The 8,299-nt window shown below is 38.0% G+C and overlaps 1 long non-coding RNA gene and 1 pseudogene across 1 annotated transcript; one reads left to right on the top strand and one right to left on the bottom strand.

Annotated features, from left to right (window-relative positions):
- Positions 1-4,376: 4,376 nt before the first annotated feature.
- LOC123713564 lies at positions 4,377-4,829 on the top strand. The gene is made up of 2 exons (XR_006754212.1): positions 4,377-4,491; positions 4,589-4,829. It is a non-coding gene; the product is annotated as an uncharacterized LOC123713564 (long non-coding RNA).
- A 2,390-nt stretch (positions 4,830-7,219) lies between these two features.
- LOC123713441 lies at positions 7,220-8,299 on the bottom strand (annotated as a pseudogene).

The raw sequence follows: 8,299 nt of genomic DNA, 5'->3' as shown, positions 1-8,299 counted from the left end.
GTGTAACTCCCATGATTTAGTTAATCGTTATGAAACGAATAACTGTATGTTGGAGAGAGTGCCTGCGTCTGGCTATGCTCTCGGAGTGTAACTCCCATGATTTAGTTAATCGTTATGAAACGAATAACTGTATGTAGAAGAGAGTGCCTACGTCTGGCTATGTATGCTGTCGGGGTGTAACTCCCATGATTTAGTTAATCGTTATGAAACGAATAACTGTATGTTGAAGAGAGTGCCTGCGTCTGGCTATGCTCTCGGAGTGTAACTCCCATGATTTAGTTAATCGTTATGAAACCAATAACTGTATGTAGAAGAGAGTGCCTACGTCTGGCTATGTATGCTCTCGGAGTGTAACTCCCATGATTTAGTTAATCGTTATGAAACGAATAACTGTATGTTGAAGAGAGTGCCTGCGTCTGGCTATGCTCTCGGAGTGTAACTCCCATGATTTAGTTAATCGTTATGAAACGAATAACTGTATGTAGAAGAGAGTGCCTGCGTCTGGCTATGCTCTCGGAGTGTAACTCCCATGATTTAGTTAATCGTTATGAAACGAATAACTGTATGTAGAAGAGAGTGCCTCCGTCTGGCTATGTATGCTCTCGGAGTGTAACTCCCATGATTTAGTTAATCGTTATGAAACGAATAACTGTATGTAGAAGAGAGTGCCTGCGTCTGGCTATGCTCTCGGAGTGTAACTCCCATGATTTAGTTAATCGTTATGAAAAGAATAACTGTATGTAGAAGAGAGTGCCTGCGTCTGGCTATGCTCTCGGAGTGTAACTCCCATGATTTAGTTAATCGTTATGAAACGAATAACTGTATGTAGAAGAGAGTGCCTGCGTCTGGCTATGCTCTCGGAGTGTAACTCCCATGATTAAGTTAATCGTTATGAAACGAATAACTGTATGTAGAAGAGAGTGCCTGCGTCTGGCTATGCTCTCGGAGTGTAACTCCCATGATTAAGTTAATCGTTATGAAACGAATAACTGTATGTAGAAGAGAGTGCCTGCGTCTGGCTATGCTCTCGGAGTGTAACTCCCATGATTTAGTTAATCGTTATGAAACGAATAACTGTATGTAGAAGAGAGTGCCTGCGTCTGGCTATGCTCTCGGAGTGTAACTCCCATCATTTAGTTAATCGTTATGAAACGAATAACTGTATGTAGAAGAGAGTGCCTGCGTCTGGCTATGCTCTCGGAGTGTAACTCCCATGATTTAGTTAATCGTTATGAAACGAATAACTGTACGTAGAAGAGAGTGCCTGCGTCTGGCTATGCTCTCGGAGTGTAACTCCCATGATTTAGTTAATCGTTATGAAACGAATAACTGTATGTAGAAGAGAGTGCCTGCGTCTGGCTATGCTCTCGGAGTGTAACTCCCATGATTTAGTTAATCGTTATGAAACGAATAACTGTATGTAGAAGAGAGTGCCTACGTCTGGCTATGTATGCTCTCGGAGTGTAACTCCCATGATTTAGTTAATCGTTATGAAACGAATAACTGTATGTAGAAGAGAGTGCCTGCGTCTGGCTATGCTCTCGGAGTGTAACTCCCATGATTTAGTTAATCGTTATGAAAAGAATAACTGTATGTAGAAGAGAGTGCCTGCGTCTGGCTATGCTCTCGGAGTGTAACTCCCATGATTTAGTTAATCGTTATGAAACGAATAACTGTATGTAGAAGAGAGTGCCTGCGTCTGGCTATGCTCTCGGAGTGTAACTCCCATGATTTAGTTAATCGTTATGAAACGAATAACTGTATGTAGAAGAGAGTGCCTGCGTCTGGCTATGCTCTCGGAGTGTAACTCCCATGATTTAGTTAATCGTTATGAAACGAATAACTGTATGTAGAAGAGAGTGCCTACGTCTGGCTATGTATGCTCTCGGAGTGTAACTCCCATGATTTAGTTAATCGTTATGAAACGAATAACTGTATGTAGAAGAGAGTGCCTACGTCTGGCTATGTATGCTCTCGGAGTGTAACTCCCATGATTAAGTTAATCGTTATGAAACGAATAACTGTATGTAGAAGAGAGTGCCTACGTCTGGCTATGTATGCTCTATGTATGTATGTATGTAAGTTGTTTTTTTTATATGTGCCAAATGGGTACTTCGCCAGTGTCGTGTGGATGGAGAAGACAGGAAGGAGATTGATCGGTAAAAATAATAATAGAGTTAATTTTGAATATGCACCTAAAAAAATTGTTAATATTCGATTGTTAGTTTTAAGACAGCACAGATAATGAGTAACAATATTATTAAATACTATTTCCTATTTATGAATAATTTATCTACTACACTTTAGTTTTATTGCTTTTTATATATTTACATAAAAATTTACAATATGGACTAAACACAAACATGTGAAGTTGTTGTTCTTCGATAGAAGTAATAGTGTTCTGTGCCTTTAACTCACCGTCATGATTCGACTTTCGAGCAATGTATCAATTTGAATTCTGAAAACATCGACGTTTTCTGCCAGTGTCAATGTCATTTCATTTCAAATGCGTACTATTGGCAAATAATAAAGGCGAGTATAATTAACAGAATCTCTTAAATCATGTTGCTTCGTTTTAATCACATCATAACATTTATTATTTATACTTTTTCACTAGATGGCGCTGTTATTATAAAAAAGCATTAATTTTGTTATGATTAGCATTTATTTCACTGTGTTATTAGTTTTAGTTTATGAGACGACTGATTACTACAGTTAATTATGTAATAGGTTTTAAATTACTGATTTTTTAACAGTTTGGTATTAAGGAAACTGATAAACAGAGAGTTAAATTATTGTTAAAAGCTTTCATTTTCTTGCATATTTAAATGGATTTGCCAACGAATTAATATGTCCTACATCTCGATTCGGAGGAGAAAGGAGAGGAGTGTAATAACTACATAGTATTACATAATACAGAATATATTACCTACCAAGGAGATCTTGAGTAAACAAACAAAACTTAATTGTATTTTATAAAGTCGCGGCGAGATGTTACCACTGAGTTCCCACCCCAAATACAAAAGCTCATTTCTGCTCACATCAAATAGTGACAAGCAACGATCGCTAAGACACGCAATTTAGGAGCGCGTGATTGGAAACTTGCAATTTGGACCAGGGAAATTTAGGCGTGGGCGTATAACCGACGAACAAAACCCGCATCAGGCCTACGGCGCCGTTCTCACCAATATGCAATGTATCGTTATTCGGAAATCCTTATTTCCGTATTTTATAAATTCACTTTGAAACTACGACTACTAGAATCAGCCCTTGTACAGCCTTGTGTACATCCCCAAGTGCCGCAATCACGATTGCGATGGTCGCATTGTGAAACAGCGTAGAAGTGGAAGTCTTTGACTCTTTCAATATTTTCTAAAGAGTAAACTTAAATAGGCAACTTCTGGACGGACAGGAACACAGATAGGCCGCATTTCAATTAACATCGGGAGGGATACTAAATAAAAGTGTCGTATATTGGTGTATATATGTATAGTATATAAATATAATTAGATTTTCGTAAACCCATCAAACTGAATATACCATGCTTAAGACGTTTAAGCATTAATACGTTTATTTGTATAAATGCACGTTGCTTCGGCCAAACATCTATAATATAGTAATATTATGAAAGTGGTTTTTGTTAAAACACCAATATAATCTATTATACGATGCACTATGGTTTGTGCTGAGCATTTGTGGCGGGAACGGAGATGAACGTACGTACGGTACGGTGATTGTGGCGAAGATCAGCGGTGCTATATCTGCTGCTATACAGATTTGTCATACCTAGTGTATATACACACATATTTTTTTGTATCTCTCGTGTGAAGTGCGCGCATTCAACGAACTGATTGAGATGAGATGTGACGTGATGTGATGTGATGGGATGTACGATCAAGATACAGAGAGAATGTCTATCTATCTATCTATTTAACTATATATCTCTAATGCCCAAAATTAATAATGTATCCTCAATCTAAGTCTAAATCTAATCTTGGATTAATTCATATCTAAAGATCTATCTCCAATCTGCATGCCAATATAACACATTTGCTACCCGACTGTTTATTCGACAATAGATTGCACGTCATCTTTTTCGTGATCCTTCCCTCTCGACTGCGTTTCGTTAAACGCAATATGTTTGTTCAAGCATACTAAAAGGTTGCTGTTATTGGAATAAAATAAAATAAGTAGGACTATGTATCTATAGTAACAAATATTTTTGGTTATAGCTACTCATATAAACGTTTAAGGTCTCTATTTATATTATTAAATATGATAATTTATGTTTTTTGTGGTAATATGATTTTAGTAAGGAACGGAACGTTTCATTTTTGTGACAACTGACAAATGTCAACACATGGCTTCATGAATTTTTGTGCCCGCTATTTTCTAAAATCTAAATATAAGTGCGGTTTGTTTTTAAGTACAAATTAACATAATATTATAAATTATACAACTATAATCTCTGTCGTAATGGATGTTGAAACCGTAAGTATTTGGTTTATTTTATTTGCATGACGCTGACGCTGATTTCCCGCCTTTGAGTGTTTTGTCATATTAATGTTATATAAATGTGTTTTATTAGGTAAAAGGTCGACCTCGGTCTAAGAAGCAATGCACGTTTTAACTTAACCTAATACAAGAAAGTAAAACAATTAATAAGAAAGCCACCAACGCCACTAGCTATAAATGAAAAAACGATGAGTGGATTTGCTTGGCGCAGCGACTAAACGCCACGGCTACCACTTGTCCCAGGATATTGCCGCAGCAACTTCGTCTAAAATGAAAGAATTTAAAGAAGAATGCTCGTAAGAGAATTAGCAAAGAATGAAATATAATAATATTATATGCCTAAACAAAAATTAATAGACTAATTTAATAAATGTAAATTTTAAAAACAAACATTTAATATTAAGAAATAAAGAACTTAGAACTAATGAAAAACTAGTCTTAGTTAGAAATGTTTTAATTAAAAATAGAAAAGTTAAGGAAGTAATTGGTTGTAGAGAATATTATTAATTAGCATAGTATAGTTTACTATTTTATAGGGTTTGGTTTACATATAAGAATATAATGAAATAAAGTTTATATTATGTTATGTTTTTATTTATTTTTCCTAATATTTCATCACATTACATGGTTATAATAAATAAAAATTTAATTTTATAGGTAGATTAACTACATAAATTATTCAAATTTTAAGTGAGTTTCTTCTAAGAAAAATAAGTACTAGTATTTTATATGCACAAAAGGACATTTAAATATAACATGTTTGTTTCTGCTAGAATTATATTAATTTTCCCAAAATAATAATGAATAAGGCTTGTTCTTTCAGTTATGTCTTGATTTCCTTCATTAACTTCTTGACTTGAAATTGTATCAAGTGTTGGAACTAAAACTTCTGCCGGTATATCTAAAAATTATAATCCTTACAAATATTTTGCATAACAGCTGTGGCAATAATAATAGCTTGAACTTTAGCTAGTGATAAATACAATGTTAAAGCGACATTTCCATACTCCAAATGTTCTGAAAAAGACAAATATTTTAACCTTACATCATGTTTCGTTTGGGTCACATATCTTGCAACTTTTTGACATAGTATAGTTATTAATACTCTAAATTATACTATATATTTACCTGTCTATAGTATTCCTATTCTTAATGTGTACTTCATCATATCTCTGGTCAGCCAGAGAAATGGTATTAATAAATATGGTATATTTGAGTAAGCACTATTACCAACCATACAGTGATCTCTCAATAGACCTGTATCATATTAAGCTATAAACAAATATACCTGTTAATTTAGTTGGCACATTTATCAAGTTCTACCTTCTTATCAATCAATTTGAATTAACTTGTAGAACTGAGTTTACAAAAGTTGTTGCATCATGAGCGGCACCAGGCCATGGGGCACAACATTAATAAATTTTATTTCTGCATCACACACAGCCTGTACATTTAAAGAGAAATATCCTTTTCAATTACGATATTATTCACGTCACCTAAAGAAAATAATGCTGCTTATTATTATTACAACTTCATACTATAATGTACAATGTTAAATAATATATAAATTACTTACATGTTGATTGAATTCGTAAATGAGTGCAATCAATGGCAACAATTCTAAGAAATCCAGCAATTTCATGTTATTTTTCTGTACTCTGTTGGTGTATAAAAACATACTCGTAAGCTAGCTTATCAATTGCAGATGATATATCACCAACAACTTCACTATCCCAATCGGGTAATTGCATTAAAACTTCCAAATCACTATCACGAGAACTGGAGGACGACGAAAATGAACACATTTTACTAATGAATATAAAGTTGGATGATCGCAATACCGTTCCATAAGCCATAAACCTACAAATTTCTCCGATAGCTAATCGGAATTGATTTGGCCAATCTGAGCAACTGTCAAAATGGACATACAGGTTATTGGCATGTGTAAACACTAATTTTCATACAGAGGGCAATCTTCAATCTCTGATCGGTCCTCTGAAGGATTGGTTGAAAAAATAGATTGGTAACTCGATCTATGATATGAATATTGGCATGCTTTTCTGTAGAAATGGATTGAATTGTCGATCTAAGTAGGCTAAAATTGGATTGAGATTGAATATTAGTTTTGGCCGTAAGACTGAACTGTGAAGTGTTATTTTCTAGGATCGCATTAATTAAGTGTCGCGACGGCTGTCGAGTTGCTAGCAAATAGGTAAGTTAATAATATGTATAATCACTGTGTTTTTTTTATATCTTTAACAACGTGCATTGCATACATACATACATACAGGCATTATACCAACGCATGATACTAACAAAATGCACGTAAATACTATATTCAAATAGTTCAAAAACGTTTCCTTACAAAGCTTTGCAATCGTCTACGCTTGCCTGGCGTGCCGTGCCTACTATTGCAAAACGTGTGCTATTTCAAGTTTATTTATATAAAATATTTAACTTTTATAATATACATACATCTTTGTATTCCCCTAGCGTTGCTGTCTCGCTCTTACAACTTAATTACAAATATTGATGTGGTTTAAGTTTTTATTTTGTTTATTACTGTTCTGTACTGTTTTTGATATATAATCAATATAATCATATTTTTTAGGCATACACGTTGATTTAGAATTTATATGTTTCGACAAAATAGGTCATCTCTTATTATTTATTTATATATAAGTAATTTTATTATAACTACCTTTTCACGTTTATTTATCGATTGAAACTCTCAACTTCGGTTTCGCGAAACATATGTTAGCCCTGAAAAGGGCTTTTTGTGTGGCGTGTTTGTGCGTGTTGTGTGTGTGTATACATACAACATCGACACAACCGACCAACTTGTGATGCGTTCGTCGCTCTTCCGTCCGGTGGCCGACCCTCCTCCTCCTTCTTACCGGTGATCAGCGCACGCGAACACAGTGCGGCGGCTCGTGCGTATTGAACGTGGATTGTCGCGTTCACTTCTTGGAAGCGGCCGATGCCTTTTTAGCGGTGGCGGCCTTCGATTTGGGCGCGGCGGCTGCGGCCTTCTTCGGTTTGGGTGCTTTAGGTTTTTTGTTCGGTGGTTTCGCGCTCCTCTTCGCCTTGGAAGCGGCGGCGGTGGTCGACGCGCCCTTGCCGGACGCTGCGGCGGCGGCGGCCGCGACGCCGCGACCCTTCATCGGAGCGGCCGCCGCGGCCGGCTTCCTCTTGGCCGCAGCGGCTGCCTTCTTGTCTTTGGCGGTGCCACCCCTTCCGCCCGCCTTGGTGGGGGATGCAGTCTCGGCGGCCGCGGCGGCGGCCTTCTTGCTCCTGGCGCCTGCGCTCGCAGCGGTCTTCTTGGCGGCTTGTGCGCTCGGCTTCTTCACCGATTTGGCCGCGGAGGACGTCGCCGCGGCGGAGCCCCTGCCGCCGGAGGACGCGGAGGCGGCCGTCGCCTTCTTCGCCGCGCCGCCGCCGGTTCCCGACTTGCTGTCTATCTTGAACGAGCCCGATGCGCCCTTGCCCTTCGTCTGAATCAGGGTGCCGGAGGCAACCGCGCGCTTGAGATACTTTCTTATGAACGGCGCCAACCTCTCGGCGTCTAGGCGATAATTCGAGGCGATGTACTTCTTGATGGCCTGCAGGGACGATCGCTCCTCTCCTTGAGCTCTTTGATCGCGCTGTTGACCATGTCGGAAGTCTTGGGGTGCGTTGGTCTCGCCTTGGGTTTCTTCGCGGCGGCTGCCGCTGCCGCTTTTGGTGCCTTCTTGGCGGGCGTCGCTGGCGCGGGTGTCTCCGATGCTACTGCTGTGTCGGCCAT

The sequence above is a fragment of the Pieris brassicae genome, chromosome 8, assembly GCF_905147105.1.
Source record: "Pieris brassicae chromosome 8, ilPieBrab1.1, whole genome shotgun sequence".
Lineage (NCBI taxonomy): Eukaryota > Metazoa > Arthropoda > Insecta > Lepidoptera > Pieridae > Pieris > Pieris brassicae.
The sequence above is the reverse complement of the archived record's forward strand: the minus strand, read 5'-3'. Positions and strand labels throughout refer to the sequence as shown.